This window comes from Pogonomyrmex barbatus, unplaced genomic scaffold (genome assembly GCF_055798465.1).
Source record: "Pogonomyrmex barbatus isolate J1 unplaced genomic scaffold, ASM5579846v1 scaffold17, whole genome shotgun sequence".
NCBI classification, from domain to species: Eukaryota; Metazoa; Arthropoda; class Insecta; order Hymenoptera; family Formicidae; genus Pogonomyrmex; species Pogonomyrmex barbatus.
The window spans coordinates 2,964,068-2,979,780 of NW_028297113.1; the positions used below are offsets into that span (position 1 = coordinate 2,964,068).

The window sequence follows — 15,713 nt, forward strand, 5'->3', positions numbered from 1 at the left end:
ACGTCAGATTTAGAACAAAGCCCTTCAGTCGTAATCTTTCCCCCCCCCCTTCCCCCCTCTAAATCGAGAAAGACATGCTATTGTTCCGTTGGATGTTACATGCGTTCTCTCTTGGCACATCTCTTTATTAAAGAAATATATTCTTTCCTGTACATAAAATTTTATAACATGTTTTTAGAAATTTTTACTTTGAAATAACATTTCATCATCCTTCGGGACAATCACAGAACACATTCTGTTTTACATTTCTTTCTTAAAGTTCAAATTTATGAAGGATTAATACATTAGTCTATTTCTTTAATATACACGGTGCTTTTAAGCAACTCTGCGATAAAGCTTCCCTAAATAAATCCAAGAAAAGACTACGTTGAAAGACGAAGTACGTGAAAGCGTGATACCTGTATATGTACATTTAGTAAATTATATATTTCTTCTTCGTATGTAGAATAGATATTTGGACACTCCCAAATCGATGAAGAACTACTACTTCACACGTCTCACTTTCTCCGGATTCGAAGAGTCATAACGTTCTTTTAAAATTTTACGCTGCTCTAGAATAGCGCTGTAATCGAGAGCTGTAACAACTAGCCACGTACATTTTCCTTCTTGTATATCTGTAGTGTTATCTTTGCCAAAAACCTCGGAATCTTCAAAGCAAGCCAAATAATCATCTTGAACTTGGAACAAGTGTCCCATCTTTAACAAAATGATTTTTGCGTGCCTGAATATCTCTGGATCTTTTATTCCAGCAAAACGCATTGCCGCGATTGACTGGTAAGATAAATGAATAACGTGACGTTTTGTATTCAATAAAATTGTATCAATCCATCGTAAATAAATCCAGATTGAGCTTCTTGGCGAAATCGGTATAAATTAAATCTGAGCATTGACTTATTATTGTCTTCGACATTATATCGAATGTATTTGTAGTAGATTAACATAGCATTCTTTTCCTTTAAAGTACTTTCGAATTAGATAATACAAAGAAATGTCTAAACCAACCGTATATTGCCGCTGTACTCAAATCATTGTATATCGATACCAATATGACTGGTCTTTACGTAATAAGTAATAATCTTGTATATCATCAAGAAAAAGTAAAAAAGCTTGCAACATTTTCACGCATCCTAAAATCCGTGCCAGACGAATATTACCTTTCGTAACTTGACTATTCGATGCCAGTAACCTGTAGGCACAAACTACTCGGTTTAAACCGCGAGTTTTTTTTCTTTCCTCCTGGTACAGTACGTTGTAATATTTTTGTCATCCATTTATGAACATTTGGAGCGCCTAAATTCTTAGGCCCCTTCTGTGAGAAACGCGGGAAACGTCCGGTCATAGAGCCATCATCTCTCGACTTTCATCCTTGGTTGTTACCCATGGTTGTTTTACAGAAAGAGTCATTCGTAAATTATGGTCCAATAATCTCCGGCACGCTGCGTTCCCGCGGAATATGCAGGCGAGTACGTGCGGGCGCACGCCCATGTGCGTTTCAAAATGTGAAGATAATCACACGTTCGGCAAATGACGTCGCCCGAGTATAATCGCGCCGAGTAAAGCACGTCACGGTGCGCGGTGGGGCTTTTCATAAACTCGCCGTTCGACACAAAATTCTGTCTGATTGGCCGAGCCCGCGGTAGACACCGGCGCGTGTAACCGTGGTATTACTTTACCGCGGGGTATTCATCGTAATTAATTGAAGCCAAACCAATTGAAGCAACAGTTAATTAGTAGTGCGGACCGATGTGTGACGCGGCAGCCGCGCCGCATTGCCGTCGGCAAATAATAATTTTCCCCGAGCCAGGACGAAATGTCATTTTGCCGTACTCCGGGCTCGCGAGCACTTTCCATACGTCCAGCAAATAATGCGCATACAAATCGCCCGCGAGTCAATAATGTCAAATATTTAAAAGTCACACGATCGGGGGCACAGGAATCTCGCGTCCGATCGGAATTATCAGGTAGGAGCGATCTTGACGCGTAATATGCAACGAGAACGAATGCGCGAGATAAAGATTTAGCCGCGAGTAAAGTGGAGCGTCACCTTGCTGCTCCCGTTTCAACACAGGCAAACATAAACATCGTAGTCTTTTACTTCTAAGCGACAAATGGACTAAAGCTAACCGAATAAAAACTCTTTCTTCAAGAAGGATCGGAATCGTCAAGGGAAGCGTATTTACAACGAAGATTCTCTCTCTCTCTCTCTCTCTCTCTCTCTCTCTCTCTCTCTGTCTTTCTCTTTCTCTCCTTCTCGAAACGTTTAATGGCTCGAGCTGAAAAACTCAACATTTCGAGTTACAACTTTCAATAGTAGGTCATTTCGCGCGAAGCGCTAGAAACTTCATACATTTCATTACAATGGAACTTCGACTCGGCAAAAGATGCACCACCATTTCTATCGGGATTCTCCCGAAGAAACTGACCTCGGATGAGAAACTTGAGCGACGTAATACCTCCGTAACTCGTCGATAACGATGCAGGAGCAAGGGAAAAATGCTATGGGAAATTCTAATTTCACGTCGATGTCCACGGTCCGTTTTTCTTGGACGTGAATTTTTCCTGGACCGTCTGAGATGAAGACATCGCTTTCGCCGTTCCTCTTTCTCTTTATCTCTCTTTCCCCCTCCTTCTCTCGCTCTCTCTTTCTTTTTAGAAACGTCCTGGCATCATCGACATGAATAACGACAAAGTGATGCCGACAGGCGGAACCGAGATAGGGCGTCGAAGACGATCGGTCTGTCGGAAAGCTCGATTCAATGGCTTTTCTTTTTGCACATAGCACGCTCCTCGCATTGTTGATGAACGACCATTCGTTCTAGAAGTGAATTTTTATGCCGCGCCATCGATCGAATCTCTCTCTCGATATCGGCGAGCAAAGGACTCGAGGTTTGGTAAAATCATCGGAACAAAAACGGAATGCTTCAAGGTAATTATAGCGATTGATTTCCTATAATGCTTTATTAAAAGTTGAAAATATAAATTGAAACGTTGCTCCGACGTTGCTATCGACGGAAACGAGATTGATGTAGATTTGTCCGATACTGCGAAAGCTTTTATCTTTATTAATAATCTCTCAATTAATTAATTTCTATGTGTTCACTAATCCAGTAACGACTTTTTCAATTCATTTCAAGCACAATTCTTACGATCGCACGAAGCAAAAAATATTTGAAAAGACCGGCACTGCTGTAAAATAAAAATAAAAAAGGGGGAGAAACACAAATACATTGTCGTAAAATAATAATCATATCTCTATCTACATCGTAAAAATATTTCATGTGTGTCGAACTTTTGTCGGTCCATAAAGCAGACATGACGTTCGTTTATGCCCGCGGGAGAGAGAGGAAAAAAAGCTGTTGTTCAATTTCTGAACGTCAGTAGTAATTCCGAACGTTATTTCATCTCGTCGAGTTAGACAGCAGTCATCGCCGTCATCGCCGTCCGCCGCGCGAGGCGACGTGAAAAACACCACGTGGAACTACGAGGAAACGCATCGGATTTCTTCTTTTCCTTTCCCACTGTTTGCCGCGTTTCCGCCGGAATGGATTAGGCATTCCGTCCGCCGGAAAGTCAAATATTTATAAACGACGACGATGCCCGATAACCCCCCCTCGCCATCCCCGCTGTCCGCGGCAGCCCTCTCGCGGCCTGCCTCCGCCAGCGATTGAAAAACGCCCGTTTGGCACGAATTCGAATGCTCGCGATGGCGCGATGACGGGTCACGGTCCCCGGCGTGTCGTCACCCGGGCATTCATCGCGTGTAAACGTAGCTACTCGCCTTGAGGCTCGCGTCACGTGCAACACCGTGAATAGAGTATCCCGCTAATAATCGCAGGTAAGAGATGGCCGCCGGCCAAATGCAACGCTGCCCGCCGCCCGTTGCCGTTGCGTAGACGAGCCACCACGTGCGTATTTTTATCATTGCTGGAATACTCTGCTGATTGCGTAAAAAAAAAAAAAAGAAAAGAAAAGAAAAGAAGACCGCGCTCTGTCACAACTCGGTATTCGAGAACCTTTTTTTCTGTTACTAAAATAGTTTTAAACATTTTTCCTTTTTCCCCCCCCCCCTCCTCTCCTCTCAACAAATAAGATCTAAATAAACATTCTGACAAATCTTCATTTTGTAACAGATTACGAGGTTTATTATTAGTCCTAACCAAACGAATCATCGCACTGTATATCGACACATTTTCAAATCCTCATGTTTTTCCTTCCTTCAGAAAACCGCCCCAATCACCATGTTTCGTAACAGAACGTGTTGCGTTATTGTATTAACGAAATATCGCCTATCTCGTCTTGCACACAAAAGTTAATTCTCGTTAGAAACTCAAAGTGAAAACATCCTCGTCTCATCAAGCGCATCGTATCTTAAATAAACTTCAATCTCAAAACAGTTCCAGTTGCTGTCTTGAACTCAAGGCGTGCGGATGCTCTCTACGATATATTTCTATAGCGAGAATTATGTTGTACTTTTTGCATGGCTTTTCCGGTTTTATTGAATTGTGTCTATCTGAGTAACAATCATTCACTTACTACTTTTTCATTTATTCAACATGAAAGATAACAGATATATACTGTCGCATAAAAATTATTAATCATCGGTCTCATTCGATTTACTGACATAATTGATTAATATCATTTTTATGATAGTGGTTTTATGGCTCATCAAATGGATACAGAGTTATATTTCTACTTTATTATACCACTGAGGATGACTCAAATTTGAGTCGAAACGTTTGGAGTTTTTATAATAAACTGAGTTTAAATCGTAAAGTATTAATTGCGCACCATTCGGAGCGCTGATTCTTAATTGCCCTGTGACAATTATATCGTCACGACTCCCACATTTTTTTATGCGGCAATATTTGGATTTCGTCAAAATAGCTATTCTCAAAAAATCGCACTAAATATGCGAACGCGAATACAATATGCGTCGCATGTATTTATATCCGATATCAACTCAACAGAATAAATTCATTTTCTATATTCTCTTGTAATAATTTCTTTTTATATTGTTCGGAACTAGTCATATATTTCATGATCGTTATTTTCAAGTTTTTGTAACATCAAATTTCCATGTATTAAAAAACATAATTCGAAACGTCGAGACAATAGATAAGAGACAAACGATAATAGCAAACAGGTGTAAGTGCTATTAAAATTATGTTAAATCGATAGGGTATTTATTCGCTTAGAAGAATAGAAGTAAGAGGTTATATAAGTGGAGATTTCCAAAATAGAGTAAGTGAGAGAAAGCTCTGTTTAGGAGAATCAAGAGATGAGAGTAGAGAGACAGAAAGACTTTAGACGACAAACGAGAAGATGAAAAATAGAGATATAGATTGGAAATACTCGGTCTGAGAATTATAGAATTATACTTGTGGTAAAAACGTGAAATTGTTAAAGTATATTAAGAGAAATTTGGACATTCTTATATCGGTTTTTTTTTTTGTAAATTTCCGGACGTTTATGATTATATTGTTAAATTAAATTCAAATCGTTTTGTTAAAAAAATAAGAAAAAGACTAGTTTATTTATTTTGATGATAAAACTTTTGTAGCCGATAATAAAGAAAGGATCGTAAAAGTAATCGGTAGATCGATTTAATTGTAAGGCAGAAGGTGACTTTATTCTCCGGCGATCGAGTACAGAGTGTGTCGTGCCAGCGCTTTGCGGATGTTGGTCCTTTCGCGGATGTTGAACTTCTCCCGATTTATCGCGTGATCATCGCGTGATCGCCGTTTCGCGAACGTTTCGTGTTTTCGAAATTCGTTCTACACCTTGAAAACTCTTACATAGGTTCTTCTTCAAAACTGTATTTGTTTGTAAGAACTAAGATATGTTATTTAAGAATAATCTCGAAGAGGAAAAGTATAGGGAAGAGAGCTGATACGGAGTAACAGACGAGAGATTCGACCGATGGACACCTAAAGTCCTATTGTTTCCCATTGTCCAAGACAGTTCATTCTCAATTCCTTAATTGTAATTGTAATTGTCTCGCACGTAACAGCTCGCGTGATTTCTCATCTCGCCCGGCATGTCAGCCCGATCTTCTTTTTTTTTTTAAATCCTCCCGTGTGTTTCGAGGATTATAATATTTCGTAAAGATAAAGGCCAAGATTATCGCCGAGAGAAAGAGAGAGATATTTGAAATTGAATTAAAGCTATATAAGTTCTTGATCTTATATCTAGTTATCTTTTTCATTTTCTAAATCCTATTCGAAAAATAAGAACTTTTCCTGTGCTCGCATTTATTATCGCGATAATCTGAAGAAATTTATTTCGCGAAATGTTAAATCTTGCCATTGGTATTATTTTTTCCTATCGTAAATATAAATTTGTTGAAGCGTACGTGCCGCTCGTTCCTTGAACAGATTCGTCAGATCGGACGATCGTTCAAGTAATCGCGGTTCAAAAGCCCGATTTACCGTGTGTGCACTCCAAAAAGTATATACCTTGAAATCCACCCTCCAGCGATCCGCGTGGAGCAATCGAGAGATTGCGGCTTAACCAAGTTCCCAGAAATAATCTCGTGCGAGCACAAACCCTATCGGCGTATATAAATCCGATTTCATGTTCCGCAGATGCGAATAAGACGGAGGAATCGAGCGAGGATTTCTCGCTTTACTGCGCGAAAGCGCGTTGTCTCCCCCCCCCTCCCCCCCTCGTTTAATGGGAAATTTCATTTCAGCCTGACAATTATCGTTATCGGGAAACGTCTCGATTTCCCCGGCGATCGATCGGCAGCCTTATCGCGTTTCCCGGGATATTTTTGTGTCAAAGCGCTCGACAAAAATGTAATTTCTCCTGTAACTTTTGTATCCCTCGGGAATACTTGACAACATCAAGCAAATTCCTAAATACAATCGACAAACCCGACAGCGATTTCCGTATAGTTAAGACGTATTCCGCGCACTTTGTACCTCTTCGGTACCGATCGCAACGGCACGTGCAAATACTTGACGTGACAGTCTGTACTTCTCTTCCTTCCTTGTCGCGCATGCAAATGCAATGCCGTGGAGGTGCAATCGAGGATCATTAACGGAGAAGAAACCGCGCATGAGAGAAGCGTGACGGGTGAAACACAAGGCTGAACCGTACGAGACAGCGAATCGATTAAATTCTATTCTTTCTACCATGTCATGTCTTTCGACGAACGTGTCATAATAATTAGTTTCAAAGAAAATTAATCAATCGGACATTTTGAATTTTTCTCCTCGCTTATTACTACAAAATTACTCGCGACGTAAAAAGGTACGAAGTATATAATGCGTCAGAGTAATTCTATGTAAATTAATTATTTATAATATTTAAAGTATATCTAGTGTTAATATTTCAGATGTTACGTGACGTTAACTTTTTTCCTATATTTATTATTGTAATTTTTTTGTATGTAATAAATTTTGTTTTTTACCTCTTATGATATATCGTTGATATTTCTAGTTGCATTCATTTTAATGACTTGAGTGTTTTCTTCATCTGACATTCAATGCAGCTGCTTGCCTAGTAATTAAATCAGGAAGCATGAAGAAAGGCATCGTATTATTGTATGACTCGCAATCACTATTTTTACACAACGTTGATGACTTTAAAAAAAAAAGTCGAAATATTCAAACTAATTATGTCTACTAATAATAAATTAAATTATTTTTTTAATAATTTACTCTGCGCAGTGCTTACCGCGCCTGACTCTAATTTGTCCTTTTTGTCATGAATTTTTGATATTTTTAGAGAGTCCTACTTGAATCATTCTTTTTCCTTCTTCTTTTCAACATATCGAGGTTTTAATATTTAAACATATTTAGTAGCAAGTACGACTTAACAATTACTCTCGCTTTCTCTACGGAATCACCAACTCGTTAAGTTCCCGGCGATAAATATAAGTTTGACTTGAGTTATCGAGGGGCCGCTCTCCCCGGGCGAAATATCTCGCTCAGGGTGCCGGTATACCCGAAGTCGATGCTGCGGTGTCTTATCCCCTAGGAAATCTTACGACGCATAGACAAGCTGGCCTGCCGGGGACTCGGTGCATATACATTCTGCATAAAATACGCGACGCGGCGCGCGGTCTCATCGCTATAATGCCGCTGTATGTCTGTCCCGGCGGTTGTAATATTCTCCCCCAGACCCGCGCCCCCCCCCCCCACCTCACACCCGAGAGAGGCTTGCGAAGTAACCCTCCATCCTCGCTCGAGGGACGTCGAGCCTCCTTCCGCGTGTAGATCCTGCTCCTTCGTCAAGAGCGCGGCTGTCAAGTCTCGGATTAGATGCGGCTTCATTACCGTCGATGACTAACGAAGATTTCAACGTCGTTGGGGGGAAAAAAAAAAAATCGACGCGAACGAAGTCTAGTTCTACTTTGTCACTAACGGTGTAACCGTTAAACGGTCAAGTGCCACACTAAAAAAAAAAATGCAAGAGTATGGTAAATTTGTTAGCTGGTTTTCCCGCATTGCTTCATTTGCATAAAATTTATATTTCTATTTTCTCTCTCCTTCCCTCCCTCGCCCTCCCTCCCCCCCCTCTCTCTCTCTCTCGTTCTCTGTTTTTTCCGTTTTAGTTAAACTTTTTCATCCGGTATTCGTCGCCGGCCGCTAATTGTACGCTCGCGAACACCGTGTGAAATTGCCGCGTTACAAACACAGCGCGAAAACCGGAAACGAGATAGCGCCGCGCGCTATCGCGAGTCTGTTGTCAAGCGCGAGATAAACACTGCGCGGCGCGCGATGTATCCCGACGAGATCTCATTGTCCCACTGAAAATAACGCAAAAGTAAACGAGGCCATTTTAACGGCCCTCCGCGGTCTCGACACGTTAATCTCGGGAGGTCCCCCCCTCCCCCCTTTAGCGAGCAACGAGGGAAACTTGAAACGGCGGCAAGCGGTGGTTAAAACGCGCGGCAAGCTTCTCCGTCGCGTCGCGGTAAATGCCGTCATATTACATCCTTGTCTACCTTATCTACCTTGTCTACCTCGCCGGGTAGCCCCGCTCTCCATTGTCTTCGAGTCGTTCGATATCTCAGAAATAATAATGCAAATCTCGAGGATAAATCGCTGTGCGCGCCGCATCCATCATTTATATCCCCGACGCGGGTTCTCTCCCTGGCTCGTCTTACCGGAAACTACCGCCTTCCAAAGAGAATAGCGTATCGCGCTGACGTATCGGCAACGTTCGCGTGCAAGATACTATATTTCCTCGCGACGCTTCGCCTCATCGGCGAAGGCGTGAATAAGAGATAGAAACGGGACGCGATATGAAATTGCGCTTCGTGATATCGATTGGAAACGAATGTCGAGACTCTCGAAACAACGCTTTCCGATCTTAAGGCACTCTGCATTCCGGTTGTCAAGCACGACAAATAAATGTACGTATATTTTTAACATCGATTCTTGCAAACGAAAATGCACACCGGATGTTTTATTCTTTTATATAATCTTTGATAAATGACACGGCCAATGAAATTATATTTAAAACTACTTACTCTTGTCTTACGTATCGCATCTTGGAAAGTTTATTTTTCGTTGATATTATTTCCGTCTCAATTCTTTGAAACGCAGTTGCCGCGTCGCAATTTTGCATCGATTACAGAGATAATTAGCAATCCGTATAAATTTAAAAAGTTTGCGCGCGGGAGCCGGCGCAACAAAACTTGGAGGAAACTTTTTATCTCCGTTGCAATTTCATTTACATAAACAGCGCAATTTCAGCGACTACCAGCGTGTTCCTAGGTACTACATTATCGGAAAGCATTTCATGGGAAAAATGAAGGATCTGCGCGAGCACGGCATACAGATGTTCGAGAACCTGTCAATCCATCATCCGGTTAATCCGTTGTTGCTGTCTTTAATTACATCAAAATAGAACGACGTACGTAACGACTGGCAATAACGGAACGTTCGAGAACGCAAAGCGCGTATCAGATTTTCAAAAAAAAAAAAACCCTGTCAATATTCTGTGCTGCATATCGTATTTCTTATTACGTAACAGTAGTATCTTACAGAAATAATAGGGGAAATAATGGGGGAGAATACTCAGGATAATGCGGAATCCTAAATTCACCATCGAGTGCCGGCGCTGTTAAGAACATTTTGTTTTGAAATTCGGAACTAAAAGCAGATAATCAAGCTGCGCCATGCGGCCCGGGATAATCTCACGGAGATGGGATTAAACAACGCTCATTATTGCGCGAATCTCGAGGCGAAAAGACGATCGTTATCGGCACCGTAATTACGAACGAATGTCTGGCACGAGCAATTCGACTTAACTCTTCGAAAAGCAATCGATTCCACCGGGGAAATGTTCGCGGGGCTCATTTTTCCCGTACCCGGCGAACGCGCCTTCCCTCAATTCTAAGCAATTAGAAGACGAATCAGTCTGTTAACTCGACATTGACATTCGATATCACCTTATCGGGATCCTTATCGACCCGTCGAAAAGACAAACCAGAGAACGAGGGGGCCCGCATATCGAATTAAAAATTATAAAACAATCCGGATAACGGTTTTTTTCCTCCGAAATCTTGGATATTTTTCTAGATTTAGCTATTATTTTTTTCTCTGAATAATTCCACGAATAATTCCCGGTACTACGTTCAGGTTTCCCGGTACTATGTTTTTATTTTGCGCTCGTACTCCCTGCGGCGATGCAACGTTTTCACGCGATCTAATCAGCGAGGATCGGCATACATCCACTCACCCGGCCGAGCTGATTGTGATCGCAGAACCTGAATATCTACGGACGCCTTTAAAGCGCCCATCTAACTATGCTTTAACGAACCCTCGCATTTTCTCCCTCCCCCCCCCCCTGCGCGCCCGCCACATCGCCGGCTGACCAAAATTCGAACGGAACACGAAAGTTTCCGCGGCGGAGATCACCGGAGATATAGGATAATGCGATCCTCCCTCGTCGAGGTGCGGCGGGGTTGCTCGCATGCAAAACCCCGCCGAGGCCACCCTCGCGCAAACGTTAAGTCCGTCGAAAAGCCGCCACCGGAATCCCGGATTACCTTCCTTCCGCTAACGGAAGTGACACACAACCGCCCGCACGGTGACAGTGGCACGGAAAGTTCAAGAGCTGTTTGCCGAAATGCATTGGCAACAGATGAAGCAAGATGCGATCTGCTTCATCTTTCGCGAGAAGAAAAATGGATTTCGAACTTTGACGCGACATTATTATTTATCAAAAAAGATAGAAAAATGACGCCAAGTTTACGCATCTCTCCTTGCTGTCGGTCATCATTTTAGCCTTCAGTTTCAATTCCCCATGAGCAAAAATCATAATGTTAATAAGAAAAAAAATATTCAGGAAACAGTAAGAAAACTGACATTAAAAATCTCAATATCATTGAAACATATGAAGAATTTATGAAAGAAAAGAATACAAGAAGGAAAAGATAAGATGGCTTAAGTTTAAAAATGAAACCTGATGAAAAAAGAATTATCAATTACAATTAATTGACCATGATATAAAAAATTTACTAAACATGAAAAACCGACGAGCGCATCGTAAGGTCATGGTGGACTATGAAAATTTTTTATATGATATGAAAAAGTTTTCAAAATTATGGAATCCTGTAGTAAGAGAAAGTATTGAACGAATGTATAATTTATTAACATGTAATATTTTTAAAAAGCAAAGGAAAGGCAAAGATAATTTTTTTTAAATGTAATAATACTTTTATTATGTATTTTTTATCTTTAATATATTATATTAATATTAACGTGCAATAATAATAATATATAATAGTAACTTTATAATTATTTATTATTATATAAAATATAATAATATTAATATTAATATAATATATTATCAATAAGTAAGACCATGACCTATTATTATTTCATTAATATTTCATTATTATTTCATTCAGATTATTTAATAATTTAATCTCAGTGATCAATTGATTCTCTATAGAATAAATTATATAATTGTTCTCTCATCCCTTGTATTTTATTATGCATATTTCAATGATGGCGAGAATTAACTTATCAAGAATTTCATTCTATTAAAATATATAAAGAAAAACGACGAGGGATAATTTTATTGTTTCAGAAGTTTTATTTTTTTTCTCCTTTTTTTCTCCTTATTTTCATTTCTTCTTAACACTTAATATAAAAATTTTAAAATTATGAAAGAATTTTTGGGTTGATGTGTGGCTCTGTATAGGAGCGGAGGATCTTATAATCAGATCTCAAGTTCCATTCTGATCCCGTATAAAATTAATTTATAAAAATATTAACTAAAAAATTAAGAGTTTTAAATAATAAAAAAAAATCATTATCCAGCCTTTCAGAGACAGATTGTGGGGTTAAAAAAAAAAAGATGTAGGCATAGGTAGATTTTCATTATTAACGTATTCGATTCTTCGCGAAATTTCGTATTATGATCGAAAGTATAGGAAAATTCCGAGGGAGAGTAACGATTGATTTGCCTGATTGTCATGTCGCGATTGGCTCGCAAGATATCATCCGATGTTCTTATATATAATAATTATTCGCATACCTTTCGCAAGTGGGATGTAAGCCTATGAAATTCGCGAGCTTTCGACAGTCAGTCTTCGCCGAGTCCCATCCGCGACTGAACTCGAGAAAACGGAGAATCGAGTACCAATAGCGCGGCGAGAAAAATCGGAGGAAAACGATAGTTCCTTATAATCAAGATTATAATAAATGGTAAATCATTAATTACTGTGTGAAGTGTTTTCTTCTCCTGACAACTCAAAATTAGGAGGATATCCTCCCAGAAAGATAATAAAAAAAGACGACGACTGAAGAAGAGATCACACGGGAAATATATTTTTTCTTATCTGCAATAAGTTTTAATTTGCAAATTTTGAAATTATGAAAGAATTTATTCCGAAAACGCAGGAAAAAGAAATGTTCTAAATAAATTAGGATGCATATTATAGCTTTTTTATCTATTTCTTTAAATTAAATGTTTTAAGTGAAACGTAATTAATATGTTCATTCAATAAAATAAAAATTCAATATACTGAATAGAGAGCGAATGATACATTTTTATTCCACAAAATCGTCAACTGGATTAAAGATATGTAGATTATAACAAAAACACAAATGAGGTTTTAAACCAGTATTAAATCCGAAAATCTAGATTTTTACCAAAGGGGAAAATTAGAAAAAGGAATAAAGAAGTGAGCGCTGAGTCCATTGGTCAGCATAGCATATTTTATATTTTGATTTGGACAATGTAATCAAATGACGGGTTCGTTTATTCTTTACGGAATCATTGGCCGTTAACATATCACTGAAGATGACCTGATATAGATCGAAACGTCTGATTTACACTATAATAAATAATACTTGGCACGAAGATCTAGCTTGGCTGTCCCTTAGTTTGTCTTATTAGAAATAAAGAAATTTTTGTTTATAAAATTCAATCCAAATGAATAATTAAATATATCAAGAATTGGAAATCATCCCAGCCATTTCTGAGATTTGATATAATCTTGGACACTCGCAACTGGCCGACACGTACAAAGATATTATACTATTAGTCTCGTTCTCATGAAACACACGGCGCACATTTAACGGCGCTACGCTATTAGTATCTCCTGATTACGCATAAAAAGAAAGGCAGGAGACAGAGGCAATATTCGAGAATTAATTCGATTGCGATTAATAGTTCTCACGCGAGCCAATATGCCGGCTGCATTATTGCGCCGATAAACATAGCCCACCTGCGACACGCGGCCGAGGAAATCGATTTTTGCAAGCGCGGTAATCCAAACACAACGCGCGACGCGCGTCGACATGACCGATATTCATCCCGCGTCCTCCCCCGCTGTCCTTCCCTCGACGTCGTCGACGTCGTCGTTCGGTGCATGGCGCGGGCCATGAGGGCACGTCTGAGGCACGCGATCTATTCACATGGCGTCTATCAATTAAAGAATTTAAATAGGCCACGGTATGCGGTCTAGCATGGTCTAACGAGAGAAATCGAATTCGTCTCCTCGAGCGCCGAACGGACGGACGGACGGACGGACGGACGGACGGACGGACGGACAGCTCGAGGTCGCCGCGCCGGGGGCTCTCCTCCTATTTTCGTTTTGTTACAGCCGGGCGCTGTTTTGTTGCCCATAGCACCGCGCGAGCCTTGACCCGCGACTAATTATTCGGGACCGCTTTCCGAGGGGGAGGGGGCCCGCCCCGCCATTCGACCGGACTGAGGGCACGGGGTGCGCGCGGCATGGTCGTTTCGTAGACGACGACGACGACAACTACGACGACGACAGGCGAATTCTGCGATTGCGAAATGGCGGCTACCAGCTTGTGCCAAAATATTTGTCGTGCTGTGCCCCGTTGCGTAAATTTCGCGTCGCGCGACGCTCACATACCGTCTCGGAGACGCGGACGTTAAATGGGCCGTGATCGTTCAATTATCGTGGAAAGGTTTTGTGCCCCGCGCCACGAGTCGTTTACTTTCGAGAGGAGGACGACTCCGTCTCGCGCTAATTACAACGCTAAATATAGCGGAAGCGAAGATACAATAATTGTCCCGGTTGCGTGGAAATGCGTCAGTCGTTACGTGAAAACGTCGTATCGTATCGTATCGTATGCGATTACGTAAGGACGGAAGATTTTCGACTTTCGATCGCGCCGAGGGATCTTCGACGTCACACGACGGGGTCGGGTGAAAGAAACGGGCGACTTCCGCGAGCGCGGTCATATTTTTGCGGACACGTGACGAATAGGTACAAGATCCCAACACGAACCGATGTGGTCGCATGACAGCAATTGGCCCGAGTTACCGGCTCGAGATTATTAATGCGGAAAAATGTACAAATGGTTCTCATTAGCGATATAACTGTCAGCCCCATAATCGAAAAACCGCCATTACATTAACGATTTCATTTATACAGCGGAGAGCTGTATGCTTATGCAATCCCTAATGCGAGTTTAAGCATTTGTTTTCCACGAACTCGTTTTCTTCTAATATATTGAAAGCTGCCTATGTTAATACAGTGCATATGAAATTTTCAAGAAGTGGAATTTTAAACAACATCAAGTTGGTTCTCCTGCAAATTTTACTTCATTCTTTTTTTTTTGTTTTCTTAAATAAGTTCTTTAAAACTTCTCCGATAATTGAATCTAGTGCTTGATTTTATAAAAAATAACAATGCATTAATATAATTAATAATATAATTAATATAATTCTGTGTATCGATAAAGCCAGTTTTATAAATAAGAGAGATCTGTGAAATACATATGTAATTATTTCTGACAGAAATTATCAGGCTACAATTGAATTTAGAATTTCACACTACAATTTTCTTCTTGTCAAAGTTACATAGTTTAAAAATAATTTAGTTTTTGCAATAAATTCAACGATATCGATCATACGCTGTACAGTTCTCGCCTGTACTGTTATCACGCTACGTGAATTTAAAAAAAGGCAGATAACCACTGATACATGGCATAGTTTAATAAATTTAATAAGCAAACCACACTGTAGAACAAAGAAGAAATAATCGCGAAAATGCAAGGGAAAGTTTCGAAAGATCGATTACAATTTACAAGAAAATCGGGTGTTATTATATTATCAGGAATATTATTAGGGAAATATTTACCATATTAAAACATTACAAAGCGTTCGCCATTTACTTTAAGGCGTTATCAATTTTTAATTATAATAATAAACTTAATCTGTTTCTCAAATTTACTATCAATATTGAAATTACATATCCTATGTTTTAT

The 15,713-nt window shown here is 40.1% G+C and overlaps 1 protein-coding gene and 1 pseudogene across 4 annotated transcripts in view; both read right to left on the reverse strand.

The window, feature by feature from the left end:
- Positions 1-15,713, reverse strand: part of LOC105429363 (pseudouridylate synthase RPUSD2) — a 158,351-nt gene that overhangs the window by 83,217 nt on the left and 59,421 nt on the right. The gene's annotated exons all lie outside the window — the stretch shown is intronic.
- LOC148937069 (farnesyl pyrophosphate synthase pseudogene) lies at positions 83-10,777 on the reverse strand (annotated as a pseudogene).